The sequence below is a fragment of the Micrasema longulum genome, unplaced genomic scaffold (genome assembly GCF_059751315.1).
Source record: "Micrasema longulum isolate JH-2025_06_02 unplaced genomic scaffold, ASM5975131v1 h1tg000248l, whole genome shotgun sequence".
Classification (NCBI taxonomy): Eukaryota; Metazoa; Arthropoda; class Insecta; order Trichoptera; family Brachycentridae; genus Micrasema; species Micrasema longulum.
Window position 1 is genome coordinate 966,810 of NW_028277453.1, and position 24,918 is coordinate 991,727.

Here is a 24,918-nt window from a genome sequence, read left to right on the forward strand (position 1 = left end):
CCAACGTTTGGGCAGGACAACGTCTGTCAGGTCCGCTGGTTGTTAATAAATAATTTAAACGGTGTGTTGAACAAATCTTTAATTAATAATAGTTACAAGTATATTATGTAGATAAAGTTTTATGTTGAGATAGTAGATTTGTTACAAAGCGGAAAGAGGAAGGAAAGTGAGTTTTAACAAAGAATAATTTTTACTTCTATTACTAAACGGGAAAGTAGCGTGTTTCCGACTTTCTTTGAAAGTTATAACTTTGAGATGCAAATTTTTCCGATTTATCAATGTCTATATTGTCTGTCTTACATATATATATGTGTTCATGACATAATTTTCTATCTGCACCAAGTGGTGTATGGGGCACTACTTCGGTACACCAAATGCTGCGTATGTATTTGGATCATCTCTGTTAGACAAAGGTAAGAGACGATCTTATCTCCACTCGATTTCCATTTTCAGAAATTTTACCCGAAAGTTGCCACCGAGTTGAAAACACTCATCCGGAATTCTGCTTTTATTTCACACGCAGAGTTGTCCTGGACTGGAAAATGGCATTCACAGAGATTTTGACCTGTTTCTGAAATAGAGTAGAGTCTAGTTCTTGTGCAGTTTCTGGTACAATAATTATTTTGCCAAATCTGGTGCCATTTGAACGTAGTTATGCAGAAAGCGGCCAGCCATAGAAAAGTGAAACTGAGATAATACCACTTTTGTGAAAACATTGAATAATCAAATCTATCCAACAGTTAGAATATTTTTGACTTTGACAGATGATAAACAAGTAATACGTTAGTTTTTTTATATTTCAAACAAATATCTTATACGTATTTTACCAGTTTTAGTAATAGTTTTTAAGTGTAGTTTTAAGTGTAATTTTTTTTAGAGTTGTGGGTATTTTCTGCAAATTGAAATATGCTGTTTTTAAAATCAACACTATTTTTAGAATCAACACTTTTTGGATGAAAGCGTCCTGGCTGTATTCAGCAGAACATAGAATTGACCTTTACTGCACCCGATAACACCGAAATCTCATTTTATCAAAATTGTAGACTGGCTGCTTTCTGCATAACTGCGTTTATTTTATTTGCTGTTTTACACGAGGCAGTTTCTGGGATTGAAGATTGCGCGTAAGCACACGCAGTACGTAGTATTTTCTACTCCAAAACGAGCTATTTTGTGACGACGCGACTACTGATAACCGAGAACACAAATAAATACATGTGATTTTTCTCAAGTCTGGGTGTTCTGTGCTGTAATTCAATACTGTAATTGGGCTTTCTGGCCTGTTGTGGTGTAAAAAACAAAACCAATAAAACAAAACTAGCAATACATCGAATAAATAAAGTTGCACATGCAAAAACAAATACGCGTCGACAGTTAAAGTTGGCAGTTAACCGTATCACAGACAGGCGTGAGATGCGCGCACACATTTTGCTTCAAATATTATTTTTAAAATTGGACGTGTTCTAATTTTTATGAATTTTACCACAAATAAGAGGTAAATTTAAGGTACCAATTCTAGGCCATACTCTAATAGGAAGTTAAAATGTATCTCCAATTTTATCTACGAAATAAAATTAAGTTTTCTGTATGAAAAATGGAAAAAGCTTACAATTTTTTTTCCCAACATGTCCAATTGCAGGTTGCCGACGAAGAATTTCGAATTTTTATACAAATATACATACATATTTTCGTTCATAAATATCGATGTTGGTTTATACCGTCTCGATATGTACCGATGAAGATATCGTTTATAAAAGTGGCCTTGTGGTGCTATTCTGAACTGCTCACGCGGCACGAGAAAACAGTGTACCTCGTGTATTTTGTATGTAAATACACGAGATAATACGGCCGTGAGAGCGTTTGGAATACCATCCCTGGGCCCACATATTACAATGAGAAGTTCCAACTTATTTTAATTTTTATCTATTTAAATTAAGTTTCCTGTATGAAAAAGAGAATATGTTAGCACACTTTTTTTTTCTAAACATGTTCACTTACAGGTTACCGATGAAGATACTTTAAATTTTCATACAGGTATAAACATTTTCGTACAAAAATACCAATGTTAGTTTATACCCTCTCGATATGTACAGATGAATAGCGTTTTTATTCGCGGGCCTAGAACAATAAAACATTGAAGTACAAAACCACGTTTTAAATCGATATTAATTTTTTGTCCACCTTCCCAAGAATCGTACCCGGGACTTCAAATATGGTAGGCGAATGCGCTGAACACTACACTACGAGGCGGAATTATATCCACTCGATTTCCACTTTTAGGATTTTTACGTAAGAGTAGCCGTCGAGTCGAAAACGCTCGTCTAGGGTTCTAGTACTTTTTCACACTCAGAATTGTATTCTTCATACACCCGAACACGGAGAATTATCTTACGTTGTACCCAACAGCATGAGTTAATTTAAATAAAAGTTAATATTTAATAGAACGGATGCTGGGTCGTAATTAAACATAATACATTTAGCACGAAACAAATTCATTATACATACATTTCTTCTTAATTGTTAGAAACTTCACTAAAAACTTTAGAAGAACCGGATATCGAAACAAATCCTTAAACATAAAATTATTTATTACTGAAAACAAGAGAATACACATTAACAAGTTTTAACTTTGTTAAATTTATGCGTACACATTTATAAACTTGTTAATATTTTTATTTCTCTCAAGTAAAAGCTATTATTAATAACAGAATGCTATTTAAACTTTTTTTGCAAACGTGCCACTCTGTTTTAAGCAAGAACTAACATGTTTCAGAAACCATCGCTTAATAAATGATATTCGAAAATTTTGACTAAATTACGTGGGCGGCAGATTAATTATTGTTTGAATTTCTGCCGTGAGAGTTTAAATTAGAGATGCGAATAATCTGTTGATATCGAATAACTTCATTACCCTATTCATCGAATCCGATTGTGATGGTTAGCTATTTTGAAAATGTATTATTTGTAAAATACATTAGAAAAATGAATTATACTTAGGTATACCGGATAAATATTTCAGTCAACACTATCGATGACGATTTCGGTAAAAGAGACCTTGGCCGCGATTACAAAAGCTAATTTCATCGGTATATCTCGAGACGATATAAACTAACATCGATATTTATGTACGAAAATGTTTATATTTTGTATGAAAATTAAAAGTATCTTCGTCTGTAACTTGTAATTGAACATGTTTAGAAAGAAAAAAATGTAAACATATTCTATTTTTCATCCAGAAAACTTAATTTTACTTTGTAGATAAAATTTAAAATAAATTTTAAATTACCAATAGAATATGGACCCTGGGCCGTGATGACAATCGGAAGTTAAGGATATCAAACCTTCACCATGACGTCATAGTTAAAGATAAATCTTCCCGGGCAATTACGAAGATACACTACCGACGCTCTATTTTCAAATTTTCAGGTAGGTACATCCATCCAATTTTTGCTTCATTACAATTTATTACATTTTTTAATCTTTCTGAGATTCTCTGATTAAATAAATTTAATAAAATCTCATGTATACCCAAGCGAATTGTGGAATTTCAAAATATAAAAAAAAAAAAAGAAATGGATACTCAATTCCCTGATTAATAAACGTCAATGTTATGGGTATTCAATTATTCATTATATTATATCATTTGATTATTTATATTAATCGATTATGCTCATCGCTACTGGTGACTATATGGAGGTATTATGGCACACCTTAACTTCAGTGCTTTTGCAAATATTTATTTTTAAAAACCCATACATAATCGAACGTAGGTATATTGATTTAAATTGTGTCAAAATAAAAAAAGATACAGTGCGTAAGAAATAATTGAGTATGGAAATTTCCAAGCTGTGTCATATTTGGCGGTATCATTTCAACATAATTAAAAGAATTTACAAATTCAATTGGTGAATCACCAAATAAGATTACATCGGGTGTTTTTAAGTCTGATACAACTTTTCGTTGAAATAAAATAAGCAAATGCAAAAAAGCGAAATGGCGGCCTCCGTGGTTTGTGGTTAAGACGCTTGACACACGCATGGAAGGTTTAAGGTTCGATTCCCGGTGAGAACACAAATATTCAAATGTGATTTTTCTCAAGCCTGGGTGTTCTGTGCTGCAATTCACGAATGTAATTGGGCCACTTGGCCTATTGTGTTGCAAGAAAAAAACAATTGTTGAAATTTAAAAAAAAAAAAAAATATTCGACAAAAATGTCCTCCTTGATTATTTTATTTATTTATTTATTTATTTAACTTTTTGTACATAATGATTATTTGTACATTGGCGGGCTTATTGCCAAATGGCAATTTCTTCCAACCAACCAATAAAATAAAAGTTTTATTTTTATAATTCAAGTTACAGAACATATTCAATAGAAAAAAAAGATTAAAAATTTAAAGATATATAAAAATAGAAATAAACGTATTTGTTTATAAATTACCTTAAATCGAAACTATTACTCAATGGGAAAAAGGAAAAAAGAGGAAAGAGGAAAGAGGAAAAAGGAAAGGAGGAGAGATTAAGGAAGAGAAAGGAGATGTTTCTTCAGACGTGATTTAAACAGAGATAATGTAGTAACATCTTTGATGGTGGATGGAAGATGATTCCACAGTCGAGCCGCATGGACAGTATATGAGTTAGAGAAGAAAGAGGAATTGTGTATGGGTATTAAGAGAGTGCCTTGAGAATGAGAACGAAGAGGTAAACCATGAACTGATAAGCGTTGAAATTTTTCACACAGGTATATAGGAGCGTTAGGACTATGAAGTACATTGAACAGAAGTGAGAGGGAGTGATAGTCTCTCCGCTGTCTAATTTTGAGCCATTTCAGTTGCCTACGATAATCAGAAATGTGGTCATATTTCCTAAGACCAAAAATGTACCTTATGCATGTATTCTGAAGTCGTTCAAGTTTATCGAGTTGCTCACAGCTTAAATCAGTCATGGAAACATCAGCGTAATCTAGAATGGGTAGTAGTAATGCTTGTACAAGAGTGCATTTAGTACTAATGGGTAAGAATTTTTGCAACCTTCTAAGTGAGTGTAGACTGAAAAATATTTTTCGGCTTAATTCATTAGTATGAGCTCGCCAGCAGAGATGTTCATCCATTAGTACTCCTAGATTTTTTACGGATTTCCTGTACTGGATATTGGTACCATTGACAATAAGAGGATTAAGTGAAGGTATGTCTAGCTTACTAAGCAATCTTTGACTACCTGCAAACATAATTTGTGTTTTAGACGGGTTTATTAGTAAACCATACTCTTTTGTCCATGTTGACACGCAATTTAGTGTTTTAGACATCGATTCTATTGCTTTGCTGGTGTTTTCAGGTCTGCAATGAAGATATAATTGTAAATCATCTGCATAGAGATGATATGAACAATTGAGACAATCTGCAATCGGATTAATAAACAGGGAAAATAGTAATGGTGATAAAACTCCACCTTGAGGTACTCCAGCGGCAATATCGACCCATTCCGATTGATGATCTGGTGTTTTGATGCACTGTTGTCTAGCTCGTAAATACGATCCGAACCATTTTATAACCGGTTGTGTCATATTTAGTGTTTTAAGTCTAGCCAACAAAAGATCGAAATCCACAGAGTTGAAAGCGCTACTGAAGTCGAGTAATGTTATCAAGGTTATCATTTTGTTATTCATTGCGTATCTAATGTCATCTGTAACCTTGATTAAAGCGGTAGTTGTACTATGGCCCGCACGAAAACCTGATTGATTGGGATCAAGAAGATTATTTGACAATAGATAATTATTTAGCTGATTATATACAACTCGTTCAATGACTTTAGAAAAAATTGGAAGAATAGATATGGGTCTGTAATCTTTGACAGAAACTGGTAAAGAAATTTTGGGAAGTGGTATAATAAATGCTTTTTTCCAAGCTTCAGGAAAATCTCCAGTATTTAAAGAAAAGTTTATAATGTGAGTAATAACTGGTAAGATAATAGGAAAAATAAAGTGTATCAATCTCATACTCAGCTGATCACTGCCCATAGATTTGGTTTTTATAGAAAGTAAAATACGTTGAATATCAGTTTCTTGAACGGAAGAAAATAAAAACGGTGGATAATTGTAAGAAGCTGCCATACTTAAACGTCGGAGAGTGTCGGATTTAGTGCTGACATCCAGTATTAGTGGAGGTGTAGCAAAGTGAGTATTGAGATCGTCTAGTTTGACAGTTGAAGATAATGTTATCTTAGGTTTACCGGCGCCAAGAGATTTTAAAAACGACCAGGATTTACTAGTAGAGTTTTGATTTAAGTTTGTGAGGATATATTTCCTTCTGGCATTTCTGCACAATTGGTTGCAACGATTTCGCAGGACTCTGAAGGCTTCCCATTTTTGAGATGAAGCATTTGACTTAAGTTTAGACTTTGCTTTGTCACGTTTCGCCATTAGTTGAATAATGTCACTGGTAAGCCAAGGGGTAGGTGGATATTTAAGTTTTACAGATCTCATAGGAGCATGAATGTCAAACAGACCAGTAATCATTCTGTTAAAAGTTTCAACTTTTTCATCAATGGTCTCTAGATTATTAATAACTGACCAGTTTAAACTCATGGCATCAAGTTCAAGTGATTCCTTATTAACGCTTCTAAAGTTTCTGGCAAGAAATGTGACAGGAAGTCTTTTGAGACATTTGATCTTATAGTTAATAAATAATAATTCATGATGAGAAAATCCGGAAGCGGTCAACTGTCCATAATTAGAGACTTTGTCAGGCATGGAAGTTATAATAAGATCTAAAAGAGTATGAGAAACTTGAGTGTGATGAGTAGGATCTAAAGGTAGCAAAGATAGGTTGACTGAACTTATAATATCTCTCAAACGTTGGCATCTGGAGTCTTGTTTTAAAAGACAAGTATTAAAGTCACCCATAAGAATAACTGAGTGAAAATCCCCTACCGTGCTTTCCAGCAATGTTTCCATCTCAGAAAAATAGTTAATATCAGGGGGACAATATACCACACCAATCATCATATCATGGTATTTGAAATTAATCTTTAAAAACAGATATTCAGGATGGCCACCACTGGTTTCAGATTGTTTTACAAGTGAATAATTTATTTCTTCACGCAGATATATACATACTCCACCGCCCCTTCGATTAGTTCGATCATTGCGGATAAGTCGATATCCATGTAAAGGATACAAAGTTGATGGTAGTGATGGTTTTAGCCATGTTTCGCTGACCAGAATGGCATGTGTTGACAAATCCGCAAATGTTGATAGAAAATCGGAGTAATGAGCTGGTATACTTTGAGCGTTTATATGACATACATGAAAGTCTTTAGGATAGCATGAAAAGTTATTCAAGAGTATATCATGGAGACCAGACACTTCCTCTGTGTCTGATTCAGTAACATCAGAGTGATAGGAGGAGAGAGAAGTTTCAGGGAGGGATTCGGTAATAGAGTGGAAAGATTCACAGGAAGACGTGGAGGACATTGAATAATAGCACGAACTTAAGTAAGTAGCTACAACTAAGTTAATTAGGTTACAAAGTATATAAATATAAAATAATTCAATGTGTTTTAACAACACAGCACTTCATTTTATGCGTCAGTTGGAAGATTACAATAAAGAGTTACAATAAAGAGTTCACGATAAAAAATATATTTAAAAAAATACAAAGAAAACCTAAGGCAATAGCAATATACGAGTATATGTTTAAGATATTAAAACAGAAATAAATATATATTACTAAAACACAAGGTTTTAAAGAACACAAAAGAAATAAACTGATTTAAATAAACATAAAGGAAACTGACTTTAATATTGTAGAAGTAACAACAACATCAAAAGATCATTTCAAAAGTGAATTGCTGTTAGTATAATAAATAAAGATTATAGAAAATGTATGGAAGTAACAACAACATTAAAAGATCATTTTAAATGTGAATTGCTGTTAATAAATAAAGATTATAGAAAATGCATGAAACGAAAAAGTAGAATATAAATAATAAACAACTTCTATCTCTTACTTATAGTCATAAGAAAGAGAAAAACGAAATAAAAAAAAATTAAAAAAAACAAGTTTTAGCTTACATAAATGAATAAATAAAAGAAAATATTATAAAATACAAAGAACAGATCTTTGAATAAACCGTTCTTTCAAAACCCATAGCGTATATTTGTTATTAACAAGGAAAAATAACCTAATAGAGACAATATTATGTAGGTTTATCAATTGAAATGACTTGGTTAGCGGAGTTATGTTCGCTAGGTATAGTATAATAAGTTAATATTACGCACTGATAATTAAAATTCCTGGAACTAAGTTTGAAAAGTTTATTAAATTAACAGTAAACTTAATAATTGCAAAATAATATTATGGTTTGATTAGCAGGTACGTAGCGGTTTCTGTCGGTCTAATTTTCTGCCACTTTTTCCAACAAATCTGGCGTAACTTCCGAATTGGTGGGTGGAATATTGGCTTTCAATGCTTCAAGAGATGTCCGATTGTTTCCATAGACCATGGACTATTTTCGCTAATTTAGTCACATAACCGAATATCGCACGCAACTACACTGGCTCAGTATCAGGCATAGAAGAAACATTTACATTCTATCACTTCTTCACAATATTTTAAATAATCTCACTTCGCATGTTCTTCTGAGAGAGTTTTTCCAACCTTAATCGCAGCATGGACTATCTCTTCGTTCTAGTATCGAAAGAACCCCTTCAATACCCATTCACCGCTTTAATTTTTTAGCCTACTTTTTCAAAGTAGTAAATACTCGATTATGGAACAATCTACCCCTTTATATCAGAGACCCCCCCACACCTTCTTTATTTACATTCAAATCACGCATGAAATGTCATTTTCTGAATACTTTAGTTTTTCCTTTCTCCCCCCTCTTTCCTCACCTTATATCCCTCCACTCTTCATAGTTAAGTGTAGATATTTAGTCATTTAAAAAAAAAAATCTATATGTACCTACATCATTTTTTCGTTTTATAGTGAAAATTTTATATAATAATATACCTACAATATGTTCATACCACTGATTTTCTCAAATTGAACGGTTTGGGTAGGTAGGAGAAAATTACCTTCAGGCAATATACCCACCTTTATACATATGTATGTAAACTGTTGATAAATATTTATAAAGTGTTTAAATAAATAAATGGACTTAAGAGGAAATGCGGGCTCACTTTTCTTCATACAAACGTATTCCCGTATTTTTTCCCTGGATTATGGGTACTAGAGAAATGATTTTTTTTACGCCCTAGAGATACTTACCATTAGCGTGTCTGTAGTGTTTTTCTTTTTTGATCAATTGATTGGGAGCTAGGATCATCCAAAAACGGAACCTACACGGAAAATTTAATTCTAATAATCTTTTTTCAGGGTGCGAAAAACGGGACAACTAAACGTCGATTTTGTGGGTTTTTAGTTCCGCACGGTAATGGGGAGGGGGGAGGGGATTCGCGAGAGAATTTCAGAAAAAAATATTAAAATACCTTTTCATCAAAATTGTCTGGCATCGCATATCTTCTAAACGTAACCTCATGGGAAATAATTCTATGTCGTCAAATCACAGGATCGTAAAGACCAATAAATAAAAGGACCATTTCTGGAAATAATCCTGTTGCCAAACTTGTCATGGAGTGTATTCATAACTTTTTTGAAAAGACCTTCACGTTTGGCAAATTGAACACTGATTTTTAAAGGGAATTTTCACAATTTGTAAGTTTGTTCTAGTGTAAGGGGTTTTATTATTGATTTGAGTATTATTACAGAGCACAAATTAATATTTTAAATAAAATATTATTGATAATTTGATAAGAGACAGTACTGCCAATCGAAAGTCAATGGCGAAAAAAAAAACACCCGTTATATGTGCAACTATGAATTGATATTACGTAGGTACTTTCTAACAGATGCAAAAAAGCAGTTTTATGTTCGTTTCCGGATTTTAAAATATTCTAACATCCGCTTTGTGGTACCTAATGTTATTAGCTCATTGAATACAATGTATGACGTATCGAGTTTGATTCCCGTGGCTTTTATACATGCTATTGAACAGTTCAGCAGAATACTGCTTCCCAGTGTGGAGTAGAAGCGTACGTTGCAGCAGAACGTGGAACTGAACAAAATCAACAAAACCATTAAAACCATAACGGGCACTCAATGAAATCAACTCTAACTCATTAGTTACCAGTGTTGTCAAACATCGTGGAGCTAGACCCACGTAGAACGCATGCCACGGTCAGAGAGATAAAACATCAATCCTCATTTACCAGCTTTTAACAATGTTTTCCACCCACCTCGAAAAAGGCAGAGATCTTGTAAACCAATATGGACAGTGGAGGCAGAGGAAATCAATATTGAATCAACCCGGAAAGGAAGATAGGCCAACGCCGACATAATAACAAACTTCTAGATAGCGGAGACAACGAGCCTCGTTCCCGGGTACGACCTGCCACGTAGGGAATGGGTACAACAAAATAAGTCGAGAACGGAACAGAGCTGCTACAACTACTCACTCAGAAGATGGAAGAAGAGGGAGAACCCTGATTGTGAGGGGTAGGACTGAGCAGACAGTGGTGAGACACATAGCGCAGAACTGCCAGCTCAAGAAATTAAGCGGTGCCTTACAAGACATCTACGAGGCGATGCCGGAGGCGGTGGACTGGTTGGTGAGGCTGGAGCTAAGACTCCAGGCCTCAGACGCAACTCGAATGGATGAGGAAGATGTTCGTACTGAAGCCACACGAAAAGCAAAGTAAGCATTGAACCGTGTTGGGGTCCTGTGGCTAGATTCGCGAACTCACGAATTGCAGGTCCGAGGTTCAAGCCCCGTTCTTCCACATCTTGATTCCAATTTTCTAATTGTGAGTTATATACAACTGCTTGAAAATGGCACCAATTTATAAATGTTTGGGTGAAAATAATAATACTTAATATACACGAGTATTTTAAAAAGAAGTAATAACGAATTTGCGTTTGTTAATTGTTTAGATTTCACGGCCGTTTTTACATACGTAGTCGTTAATAGCTGTGCCAGAAAGTGAGAATCGAACCATTTGATTTGCGAGTCTGCTACACTACCACGGGATCACAACTCGACTTATAAGTCGAGTGACGTCATGAACGATCAAGATATGCCGGAATCGGTGTATCAATGTGCAAAAGTTCCTTATGTATCATTTAAATAGTTCTGAATACGGGAACGTTGATGATTAATGATTCCGCCTAAAATGAGATCGAAAATCAGATTAGTACCTTTAAAATAATACAGTTTTTCATATGAACAAAAAATATTATGATTTATATTATTCACTGTAGGTGGTGCTTTCACACTTGTAAATTACGCAGACAGGGAGTTTACGATTAACCGAGTTGCACAGTTTAAACCCGCGCTGTGCCAGCGGATGTCCTGCAAGACATTGGACTCTCCCAGGATAATAGAAGAATATCGCGCATATGAGGTTCCGGGTTGTGGTTAAGAATAAAAAAAGTTCTCAGAAAATTATTATTGTGTTGCATCCGATGGCCCATGGGGCACTGGATTGGTATACCAAATGCAGCGTATCTCGATATTTTTTTACATAAACATAAGCGGATGTCTTACGTTTCAGATGTTAGTCCTGGGACTATGAAATATTGCAAACCGCCCTTTAAATCAATATTCCATGTCGATCTTACTATGCGTCATACCCTGGACTCCATGCATGGTAGGCAAACCAACCACTACATTACGAGTTAGGTGTATCTTCATTCAATTATTTTTTAGGTCTTTAGGTCACTCGTCCAGTATTATAGTTGTATTTCACACACAGAACTGTATTTTTCATCCCCCTGGACACGAAATAAAAGACCTTATATTTTTTACCTATAACATTACTTAATTTTTATTTTATACTAGTGGACCCGACAGACGTTGTTCTGCCCGAACGTTGGCTTACCTGCTTTAAACTGGCTGAATAAAATTTTTTTTCGTAATTAATTATACACGTTATTTATTTTCCACTTTTTAGAGCTCTTTTTATATTCATAATAATGGTTAGTTTTTCGTTTTATCTCCTCATGTGATTGGCTAAGAGGCCTCGTTGTGATCAAATCAAAAAGTGCAAAAATCACTACTCTGGTGCCATAATCCACGGAGAAAATACGGGAATACGTGTTGGTAAAGAAAAGTCAGACCGCGTTTTACCCCGAGCCTTTTAAAATTATAACACTCAACTCATGCCTAACGCGGATTTAGTCATTCTTTAACCGCCTTGTAGCTTAACATATTGAAGATGTTATTGTTTGTAAACCTTGAGAACGTGAATGATTTTTTTTTGCAAGAAACCGCACATAAATCTGTCAAACCATTTTAGAGTTTTTGCGAGACACAACGCGGCGATTCATTTTTATATATATAGAAGATAGATGGAAGATAGATGGAAGATAGATGGAAGATAGATAGATAGATGATATTGTAAAAAAATAATTTCTCAAACACCCACTCTTTCTAAAGCTATACAACTCAGCACTGCACTTAGAAGGCAAACATAATATTTTAATTTAATCGTATTTTAAACGACAAGTTTTTTAACTTTTATAAATTCGAAACAAAAAATAATTAAATTGTTATTTCGGAGAAAAGAAAATGTGTATTTTGGTTAAAGGTGGGATCTTAAGTATTTTGTTAATTAATATTTTTTTACTAATTTATGTATACAAGGCCATCGATCAGAATTTTCGTAAGAAGTTTAAAGTATTTGAATACATTAATATTTAATCGAGCCGAGGAAGTTAGCAGCATAATGTTCAGTCCAAATAACTTTTTAATACTGTAATATTGCATTTATTTAGCTTGCGGATAGAAAAATAATTTAAAAAAACGCAATTACTGAAAGTTTTTCATTAATGTGATACAGCCGGGCCTTGATGGTCCGAACAGCTAAAATGTATACTCTGTTTGAATGTACGAAGCGGTCGGATAAAAAAATGTAGATATTTTGAAAGAAACAAATTTTTTGTAGCTGAAAGTATATTTTAATCATGCAAAATGTTATATTATTAAAGTTTAATGCTATTAATCACACTTATAAAATAGTTCTTTCACGAATGTTATTTTGCGACATAGAAAACGCTTTATCCGTTTATGTACGCAATTTTTTTTTCTTCTGAGATTCAGATATAAGTTTAGTCAGCACCAAAAATAGGCGTTTATTATAATGCCGTCATAAGAAAGAAGGACGCATTTAACATTTTTTTCGAAAGTAAGTTAAATACATATTCGGAATCAGGAAAAAATACTCATCTACTAAAAATACATCTATCTTCCTAAAATAACCAAAACCCTGTAGTTTTTACTAATAAATGAGACTAAACTGCGAAAAATCTTGAAGATTACAAAATATAAAAGGCTGTTCTGACTTATATAATTATAAAAGTCTGATTAAAATACTTATTTTTTCTTCTATTCCGTTTTTAAAAACATCTGAAATGAATGCACCTACTCGTTTTCAATTAAATTTAAGATCTGCCGGTAATTTTGAAGTTAATTGATTATTAGGTTGGCGATACTAGTTTGAAAAATAGTAAATGGCCAGTAACGTCTATTTGATTTCGTTGAGTAGAATCAATTGGCATATTAACACTAAAAAAGAAAGACATTTACTTGATTACTAAATAAATAGGACGTTTCTAGTTAGAAACGTCTTTTCATTGAAGTGTAACATATTTTCTTGTATTTTTTTTTACTAAAAAGAAGAAGAAAATATATTTAAAAAAATATATAACGTAAAATTTATTAAAACCAATATATATATATATTCCATTACGGCAAACCATAATACATACTGTCGCATAATAACATACTTAATTTTTGTAGCATTTTTCTCACATAGAATTTTTTCAATCTCCGAGTTACAAAATATTTATTTTCTCCGTTTTTTGTTTTATGTAGAAACGTCCTTCTTTCTTATGACGGCAGTATAGTAAATAATACAATATGTTTTGTTTGCAAAACAGTGAAAAGGGTACAATGTCGTACAATTATTTCAAATTGAATTATAAGCAAATCAATGATGTTTTTTGTTTTGTTTGCAAAACAGTAGAAAGGGTACAATGTCGTACAATTATTTCAAATTGAATTATAAGCAAATCAATGATGTTTTTTGTTTTGTTTGCAAAACAGTGAAAAGGGTACAATGTCGTACAATTATTTCAAATTGAATTATAAGCAAATCAATGATGTTTTGAATATGTCCAAATGTTTGTGGACAGGCTGGATTTTCTCCCTAGGGAGTTATTTAGATCTAAATTTGTTGCAACAGAGAGGGAAAACATTTTTGAGAAAAGAATATGGAAACCTAGGCATTTACAGGGCTTATAACATGTCATTGGTTAGTTTAATTTAACAGTCACCATTCTGCCTATGTTTAAACATCCACATATCCTCAACTCTTCCATCTGTTGACTTTTGTGAAGTAAGAGAGCCGAAACCTTTATCGTGTGGGTGAGATTCATCCGGATGAACCAATTCACCCACTAGGTAACCCCTGAAAACAATGCACGTTTAAACATAGGCAGAATGGTGAATGTTACACAGTGTGTAAAGTGGCCCCTTAAACCAGCCAATGACAGGTGGCTTATAAACCCTGTAAATGCCTAGACTTCCATATTCCCTTCTCAAAAATATTGTCCCTCTTCTTTGCAACAAATGCATTTTTTCCATGTTTACTTTACTCATATCCCGCTTATACAAAACTTTATATTTATATCACGAACCTAAGAATAAAAAAAAAAAAAATCTATAAACTCAGCCTACTATTTATCAGTATTGACGCGGGTAATATTGCTATCCTATTTTTGACTTCTGACTTAGTTAAGTTATGTACACTTTAATTTAAAAAAATAATAATACTTTTGAGTTAAAATACAAAACCACCGGATAATGACACGTCCTGTTTAAGATATCAAACGTTACATAAGGAAACTTAATTTACTCAATACATATTTATCTTTTCAATAAGGAACTTATTCCGGAATCAAACCAAGGTAATATTTTACCATAGTAGTATTTTGGAATTTTTATGATTACTCATCCCAAATAAAGATCACACTTACGCATATGTAGGTAGTAGGTAGGTATGTACTAGTATATTTGAAATAATAATATTAGCTTTAGAAAATCACTGAACATGCGTATGTCGTTAGATGTTAGACGAAGAAAATTCGATGTTATTTATTTGAATATTTTTATTGTTTTTTTAAGAAATTTGTTAATATTACACACGAACAAACAACCTATTTATTATATTATAATTTAATCAAAGGCCCCGGCATTGTCGCTATAGTACAAATAAAGTTTCTTTTAGTATCTTCCATTTTATTTTATTTTTGTGATCCGGGACTTTTGTTTTTGCCTCAGAGTAATAATGCGCCAAGTTATAGAGGAGCCCAAACGTAGAAAAACCATTCTTTGACTATTGGGTATTAAGTTAGCTACAGTTCGCAGCAAAACAATGGGCCGTACTCAGGTCGAGAATTGCCAAATGGATATTAATTTGTATTGTAAATACTATGTTATATTTGTATGTTAAATATGTGCCTGTGTATTTATTATTGCAGGGTTATTTTAATTTATTTTTCTATAATTCGCCGATATTTATTTTATAATACTGAAAATACATGTGTGTGTTTATGTTTTTATGCATTTATTCATTTTGTTCACAATATATTTATGTTATATTTATTGAGACATAAATCCCAGCTCCATGGAACCAAAGACCGGTGTTGAGTTTGTTTGTTTGTCCGTCACATCTCCGAAATAGCGAGTCGGAGCGGTCTGAAATATGGATGTGATTTCAAGGTTAACGTTGCTATTTTCGAGTAAAATTTGATTCAACCTCTACTCGATAAAGACTCAAAATTTATATGGATGCCTAGTGCGGTCCTGACATATTACCCTTAATCAACTGTCATTACCAACAGTAAACATACTTTAATTCACAAATTTATCCCTGAAATTGAGAAAAAATTGTATCTGAATTAAATATGTTGATATAAGAAAAGTTTTTAAGCAACATAGTACACGTGTCGCGATAATAAATGCCAAAAATTAATGTAAATCATGGGAAAATATTTGGAATCAATTACCTGTGAAAACTGACTCCTTTAACACCTTTGACGCTCCTACTGCTGCAACCAAACATACTGCAATTCACCATAGCCGATTTTTATTTATTATAACGTAAATATCTAAGTTATTTACTAACAAAGCCAAGCACACCGACAAAAGCATCCGACAGAACCGTTATTTGTTTGTTGTCAAACAAAACAAAATGGTTGCGAACCAACAAATCAACATCGCTTGCGTTCTAAGAAACATAGGGCTTCTCTCTAGGTTACGCATTATTACTCTGAGGTTTATGCATTGCGACTTTTAAACTTCCAGAAAGGAGAGTGAAATAAAGGTTTAAGACAACATGTTTGAAACGTGAATTAAAATGATTACAAGATGTGTTGAACTTTTTTACTTATTACCCTATGTCGCACGTGCAACGTGGCGGAGAGATCAATAAAATGTATTATTATTACCATAATCAATTTACTTCCAAATAATTTTTTTTTTAAAAAGCAACCCTAATATTTTTCAACTCCTTTAAATGAAATATCACATTTTTGATTATAATTCATAAGTAATATAGGAATTATCTAGAATGTAACAGTTGGCGATAGGCGACTGTTGACTGCTAATGAGCAATTAATTACTACATTGATACCAATCCCACCGTATCTCAAATTTTTTACTACATGAAGGTAAGATTATCAGTGATACGCTTCAGAAATAATTAGATCGAACTTACCAAGGTTACTTAAGCTAAAAATCAAATTACGAAAGTGTTTACTTTTAATGTCAATAATATTTTTTGATCATGTTTTTTTGTTCTCAATTTTACCTAATTAATTATTTAAAAAACACATATTTATATTTCTTTTTTATGTAATATTTTATCAATGTGTTTCTTTTCCTTACATATTTATTTATTCAAAAAAATATTTTCACTATCTGCATCTTAATTAATTATGTTTATAACAAAAACTTTTTTGGCGTATGTATGTTAAAATATATCGTAAAAATATAATATGGTTGTTTAAATATGAAAAATCACAAAAGTTCACTCGAAAATCTCACCAGAAGTTGCATTCGGAACTTCAGTAAAGGACCCACATTTTTTTTAAATGCTCATCATCAAAATTCATCATCATCATTCCCTTTCCGCACTTAATAGTGCATAGGGCACTTCATTGGTATACCAATTGCATCGTACCTTGATCATTTTTGTTACATGAAGGTAAGATGATTAGTCTTACGCATCAGGTACCTGTACAGGGACTATGAAATATTCCAGTGTGAAAACACCCTTTTAAATAAATATTTCGTATCAACCATGTCGGGAATCGAACCCGAGACCTCTTACAAGGTAGGAAAACGCGCTGACTATTACACCGCGAGGTCATCAAAATTAAAATAACTTAACTTTAATTTTATTTATTAAATTGAACTAACTAACTAACTACTAACTAACCATCACGCCATTTCTCCGGAGGGGTAGGCAGAGAGGATAGAAAGCCACACCACTCTGTCCTGGCACACTTCCTTTGCTTCCTTCACATTCATACATCTTCTCATGCACGCACGTCGATTATTCCGACTTTTCACATGACCACTTTCAAGAATTTGTTGTACTTGATCATGCCATGTCTTTCTCGGCCTTCCTCGACTTCTACAACCAGACATATTCGCATCATAAATCTTTTTAGCCGTTCTTTCATCATTCATTCGCTCCACATGACCGAACCATCGCAAAAGACCTTTCTTAATTTTGTCGATAATGCTTAACTCAGCCTTGCATTCTGCTCTAATTTCGGGGGAGGATTAAATTTATTCATTTCAAATTACATTTGCATACACATTCACTAACATATTACAGCTTTTTAGGCTGTGCTCGTGTTAAGCCATAATAATTAACAACAAAAAAATATAAAGTAAATTGAAATAATTAATAATTGCTTATGATACAATATCAAAATTTTAAAAATCCGAATACAAGAAATAACATTAAATACTTTGATAATAATAATAACATATGATACAATATTAAAAATAACAATCCAAATAAAAGAAAAGTAATAACACTCATATTGAATGTGACAATGATTCAAACCTTTACGCATATTTACTTAGTTTATGCATGTATACATGCGATGTGTCATAATCCCGTTTGAAGTAAAACGACATAACTACTATCTCTCATCCAAATTAAAATTTGTTGAAACCATATTATTAGGTTACGCTAGTTCGAATATGCCTAATACATGACTCAATACATTGATCCGTCAAGTAATTTCAATATGATCAATGATTCAGAGGTAAAAAATATACGTTAGATTAAATCTTCATGATGCATTAAAAGCCAAGGTGGGATCACATTTTTACGATGATGAAATGGCAACCACAGAGAGAAAACTTAGAGATCGAATCCGCAATACAGAGCAAGAAGATTCTGGAGAGATCGTGTAAACAAAATGGACAACTCTAGTATCCTTTACATTGCAGTTTATGAAACTCCACCTGGTCATCGTCTTCCTGGAATACCGCACAAAATATGGAGGGACAGTTGGATCTCAACGTCTCAAGAGTAGCAGCTTTCTGCCAGATCAGATCAAGAGATCTAGATGAGGAATTTTGATTTTGCACGGATGTTTAAATCTAGGGTTAGGTACTGTATTGATTTGATTGAAATGTAGCTGTCTTTATTAAATTTCGCATTAAACATCAAGACTCAAGACAACCACCGATATCAATCAATAATGAGGTTAATAATACCTAATCGTTTTCGGTAAGGGCTGGTCTAAAGGTCACGAAAAAGTGAATAAGATATAGTTTTAAATGGAATATTACAACCAGATTTATTTATTATCTTCAAATTATTACAGTGAATTTTTGTTCAATACTTAGTCTTTTTTGAGATCCTAGATACCTAACTTTAGTCTAAATTTGAAATGGCGTAATCTGCCGGTCTAAAAGTAATTATATTTTCGTTACATAAAACTTTTAAGTATATTTTTTAATAAAAATACCTTAAATTTTTTTTTCTTTTCAAATTTATGTTTTTATATTTTTTTATTATTGCGTGATTGAAAAAAAACATTCGTTTTAAAATGGCAAAATCGTATGACTTCCTCATTTTGCGTTCGTTTTACCAGACTACAGTCTTAAATCATGAGAACGTCTTTGAAAAAAAAGTTTTTTAAATGCAGTCTGATGTGTACATCTACAATATTATTTTACTAAATAATAAAATACTTGCGATTGAAATCAGAAAATTATCATTTACATTTTAACACAGATTGGTGTGAGAATATATTCTAACTTTTTATTTTACATTCTTTTAGATTTTACAGATATGATCTATATTTTTTTGAAATTTATTAACGACTGCGTAATATGTCACGATTCTCTCGTGTTACACAATAGTGTGTTGATTGGCCAGGGAAATGCACGTACGTCATTATATTTGAAAAATTTATCATGGCTTCTACTTTATTTACACGTCATTATTCGTGACAAATTTTATTATAATTTTCTAAATAAATATCGTCTTATAGCAATTATACTTAAAAAATAAACTAGGTCAGTTGAATGAGAAAGTTCACCCTTACGGGAAATTAGATATATATAATGTTTTCTTACGCCTGGTAAAAATTCGAGCATTAATTTGTAAGCGAAAGTTTTTTGAAAATGTACGATAAAAATAATAAAAAATATTTTAATAAAAGCTAATTACTTTAAACGTCACTAGTTCATAAGGGAGTTGTGAACGATTTCCGGTTCACATTAGGTCAACGGACCAATTAGCATAACTGACCGAGAAGAAACGGAAGAGAACTTGAGACGTCACGCACGAAATAATTTCAGAAATACAAAACTATAATACTATAAAAATTATAATTATAAATAATACGATACATTATTAAAAATAAAATCGGCATAGTTTTAACATATAATAATATGATAAAACCAGTAAAAAACTACTTTCTCATTGTTGCGTTTTCGTCAATATGAAAAAAAAGAAAAGAAAATGCAAACGAATGCATATTTTTTTATAACTATTGAATAAGGAAATTAGATAATTTGTATGTTTATATTTAGCTCGTAAAATTGCGCTTATGTGTATAGGATTTCGTCTGCTCTGTAAAGTTAATTAATTGAGGAATTAGGAAATTTGCAAGTAAAAGTATCGACATGATGCTTTAAAAAGTAATAAAATAAAAATTTGATATTTATCATAATTGCAAGTGTAATACATTTATTACGTATTTACGAACTATAAACATGCTATAAAAAAATCTTACACTTTTGATAACATCAATAAATAAGTTTTTTATTTACGGCTTGTCTTCTTTTTTATCGTTATAAATGTTGATATTTTCCCGTTACATTTTCTTTTGAATTTTTCATCTACCAATGGATCATAACTCCAATTTTCCATTGTTTAAGGCTTCGAGGATTTCATCAGGGCGGAGAAAATTTTCCGGCCATGTTAACTCACAAAATATCAGTAAAATTTAAATATTTTGATGGTGAAATTTAAATAAAATGAACGGTAGGGTAAAGTAAAAATTTACAGCAGAATCTCGTTTTTGTATGTAAATATTAAAATGCGCCCATTTTTTCAGCTAAACAAATAGATTAAATTTTATCTTGAAGGAACAATCGCGACGGAAAAAAATTGTTAATGGTAAATTTTTAAGAAGTTTTCGAAACACGTGTATAACGATATTGAAACAATTTTTTTTTTCAATACTTATATTTTATATTCAATACTATAAAATACTAGAATACACCGACTGTATTTTTTTTAATTTCCAAAACCCGTTAGGGTTATGTAAAACATATGGTCATGTTATGTCTCGTCTTGTTAGTATAAAGTACCGTTTACATGTGGACAATATAATAGACATGACAACATTGTCTTGTCCCAGCTTCGTGAACAGTCTCGACCGCGCAGGACGGAACGCTGGGACAATACATAAATTCGGACAATACAAACGTGAGCGCTGTGAAAATGAATGCACGACGATGTTTATTACGTGCGAGTTCACGAACATATGATTTGTTTTGTAGCAAGATGTATTGAAAATTTTGCCGGACAAACTAAACCATAAAAAGTTTTTTTTTCTGCCTCCATTTACGTCAGAATTTTTTTTTCGGGAGCGACACGTTCACGTCAAGCAAATCGCTATTATATCACAAGGTCCTGTCCGTATGCGTTCGCATGGGGACAATGCAGTTGCAGTGGTTGTGGGGGTAATCTCTAATCGCTATCTCTATGTTGAACAATATTACTTTGGACATTGACATTTTTCACGTCTCTGAGGGAGTTTTTCGTAACAAGATTATCTTTTTTAACATATTATTCTCTAGATATTATGTATACTTATGTGTTTTTTTTGAATATACCTAATTTTACTTAATTATTTTATTATTTCTATATGTATAAATTAAGATATTCCATTTTGTAATGTACATATATACAATAAATTAAATTGAAATTGAAAAATGAAATTGAAATCATTATTCTGCGGAAATAGCCTGCCCGTCTTTCTCAGTGGCGATGTCTCGGGACAATGTTTTGCCCTACAAATTGATGTTTATGCTTGGAAAATGATCGAGTTCTGGGACAAAACAAAATTTTATTGTCTACGTGTGCGCGGCATTTAACAGTCACCATGTGCTTCTTAAAGTTGATTTTAAATTGGTCTCCAATATTATTTTTCAAGTAGTCATGTCAGTCATTGTAGTGTTTAAGTCCATCCAAAGACGCTTAGATCAGCAACGTCTTCACAACCATCATACTCAATTCGGTAAACGCTCATTTCCGGACGCGGGCTGTATGCCACGGAATGGAAAACCCACCCGTTCTTCAAATTATTTGAATGATATGTTGGCATGTACTGACAAAATAAATTGTTTTATTTATTTTAATTAGTAAAATTAAACTAAATACTCCATAGAATCACTTTTGTGGAGCGCCCCATAGGTGTTACATTACTAAAATGAGGCTTTAAATGTCATCCATTAAAAAAAAAATGTTTAACTAAATGTTACACGATAAAACTAACCAAATTAAATAAAAAACTATAACAAATAATAATCATACGAAAAGCATTTTTCACTTATTGGCATGACATTTCAAACATATTTATTTATAAATTTGTATTATCATCATCATTCCCTTTCCGCACCTAATGATGCATAGGGCACTGCATTGGTACACCAATCGCAGTGTATCTTGATCATTTTTGTTATTAAAGGTTAGATGATCAGTATTACGCTTAAGGTACCAGTCCAGGGATTATGAAATATTCCAGTGTAAAAACACCCTTTTAAATAAATATTTTATATCAACCATGTCAGGAATCGAATCCGAGACCTCTTGCATGGCAGCCAATCGCATTGCTTTTTATATTAATCATTTCAAAGATGGTGAACGGTAATTTACATTTTTTAGATTATAGTGCTTTCTATGTTTACTTTTGTATGGGTACTATTGTGTACCATATTTACGTGTATACTTATTATTTAATTTTTTTTAATTATTAAAAAATATTGATTATTCTTTTTAAGACAAAAGAATTTTATTGTATTAAATATATACTTATATTTTGTACCTCTTTTTTATTTTTATTTATTTACAATTTTGAAAAACCCGTTAGGGTTCCATTAGAAATTTAATATTGTCTAGTTATTTTATGTCTCGTCTAGTCTAGTTAGTTCAGTCATCATGTGCTTTTTCAGATTGATTTTAAATTTGTCTCCAGTAAAAGTTTTCAAGTAGTAAGGTAGGTCGTTGTAGTGTTTAAGTCCATTATGTAGTATTTTTGACTGTCCTGTGTTTGTCTTTGCTTTTTCAATATGATAGTGTTGTTGTTGTCTGGTGTTATATTTGTGTATGTCAGCATTTTTGACTAATATTATGTCGTCGTCTTGCATGTTTCCCAGTGTTATTTTGTGCACAATTTTTAAGGTCTCAATTTTAGTCAAGTAAAAAAAAAAATATGTAAATACTTTTACTTTTAAAATTTTATCTGCACACATTGTTTAATTATTCTTTTATATCTTAATATGTTATTTATACAATACTGCTGTGTTAAATATAGTATTTGTGTAACATAATACTTTTCAATTTAATTTGGAAGTTTTTCACATAATATTGAAGAGTTTATATCATTTTAAATATGTATCTTTTTAAGGTAAAAAGCACTGCGTGCTGTGTATATTAATAAATAAATAATAATTATAAAATATCATAAGAGAGAAACAGAAAAATTAAAAAGGACCCGTGTAATTCTAAGTTAGTTCAAGTCCTGATTATGAGGAAGTAACCCCAAAACCAGTCCACGAATAACTAAAAAGTTAGAGTGGTTTATACAAATTTATAAATAATTTAGTGTACGATTAGCTGTTATTTATATTTTGGATAACTATCGAAATAAATACATTACATTACATAATTAATGATTTTTACAGAAAATATTAATGAAATTGTTGATTTCCTGGCATAAAAATTAACCGTTTTTCAAAATAGTATCCTAAACAAAATACTTACCTGATTTTCTAACCTCTTAAAAACTAATATAAAGTTTGAAAATGTTGTAAACAATTAAACAGTCCTAAATATATATATATATACAGGCGAAAGCGCTCATTAGTCAAATTAAACTTAATCAAGGAATTGTAGGTATCGATATTTTTTATCAATGTCATGAAATAATCATACTTCGAAGTAGATTAGTCGCAATTAAATTAATGTTTTTGAAACGGTACGCAATTGATTAAATACGGAATTTTTGTTTGATGTTTTTATGGTTATTTTCATTTTAATAAACATTGGTCTGCTGTGTAAACCGTGTAACCTTGCGAAGTTAATACTTTATTTTTTCAGTTAACCAACCCTGGTTTTGAGGGTTTGTGTTACTAATAACCTAAAGTGTTTCGAGGTTTCTCTTTTATTTTACATCATATCAAATATCGCTACGGTATTAATTGTTTGCTAATATAATTGAATTGTTTTTTTTTCAGAAACACCATTTAGCCACAACGGCTTATTCACGTAAACGTGTTTTGAGTACCTATTTACACCAGGTTTACCAAAGAAATCGTTCATGTCAGCTAAATTGTTTGAAAAATTGTTAATGAAAAATTACGATTTTTGTCACCAACTTGGGGGGTTTCTGCGTATAATGTATACAATGTAATGACACGGGTTATGCCCAGTGAGTTGTTTATACAAGGTGTTCATTAAACCCTGTCAAATCCGAAACCACGATGATCAGTATGAGCAAGAAGACATATTGGCGCATTAAAATATTTTTTTGAAACGAATAAAATAAAAATGAAAAAATATCCAAAAAAGCAAATGGTTGCTTATTTCTGCAGGGGAAAAACGAGTAGAGAGACTGATACGCTAACAACCGCACGGTTGCGCTCTCCTTACTTCTCCCCTGCAGAAGTAAACAACCATTTGGTTTTTTAAAATATTTTTTTTTGAATTTTTTTTTGTTCTAAATATATTTTGAAATATGCCAATATGTCTTCTTGTCTATACTGATCATCGTGGTTTCGGATGTAACAGTATTTAAAAAACACCCTGTAAAAATAAAAAAAAGTTTTATGTGAAAAAAAATAAATTAAAATTTTCGTCTTGCAACAATGAAGAGTTTTCAGTATATAAGCTTTTAGAATATCTTAAATATTTAGATTGAAAGTTCATTCTTGAATGATACAGCAAAACGCGTAATATTTACAGATTTAAAGGCTTTTCAAAAAATATTTTAAAAAAACACGGAATTTCCTCATTATAAATTCTAAATTTATAATGAG

General features: G+C 32.0%; 1 protein-coding gene and 1 long non-coding RNA gene across 3 annotated transcripts in view; one reads left to right on the plus strand and one right to left on the minus strand.

Annotated features, from left to right (window-relative positions):
* LOC148283326 (uncharacterized) lies at positions 1–24,826 on the plus strand. 2 transcript variants are annotated; one of them, XR_015821878.1, is made up of 3 exons: positions 1–61; positions 3,290–3,423; positions 24,118–24,826. It is a non-coding gene; the product is annotated as an uncharacterized LOC148283326 (long non-coding RNA). The 2 variants fall into 2 exon arrangements; XR_015821877.1 differs by having other exon boundaries at positions 7–166.
* Ms (neuropeptide receptor myosuppressin) overlaps positions 1–24,918 on the minus strand; it is a 90,998-nt gene that overhangs the window by 19,118 nt on the left and 46,962 nt on the right. The gene's annotated exons all lie outside the window — the stretch shown is intronic.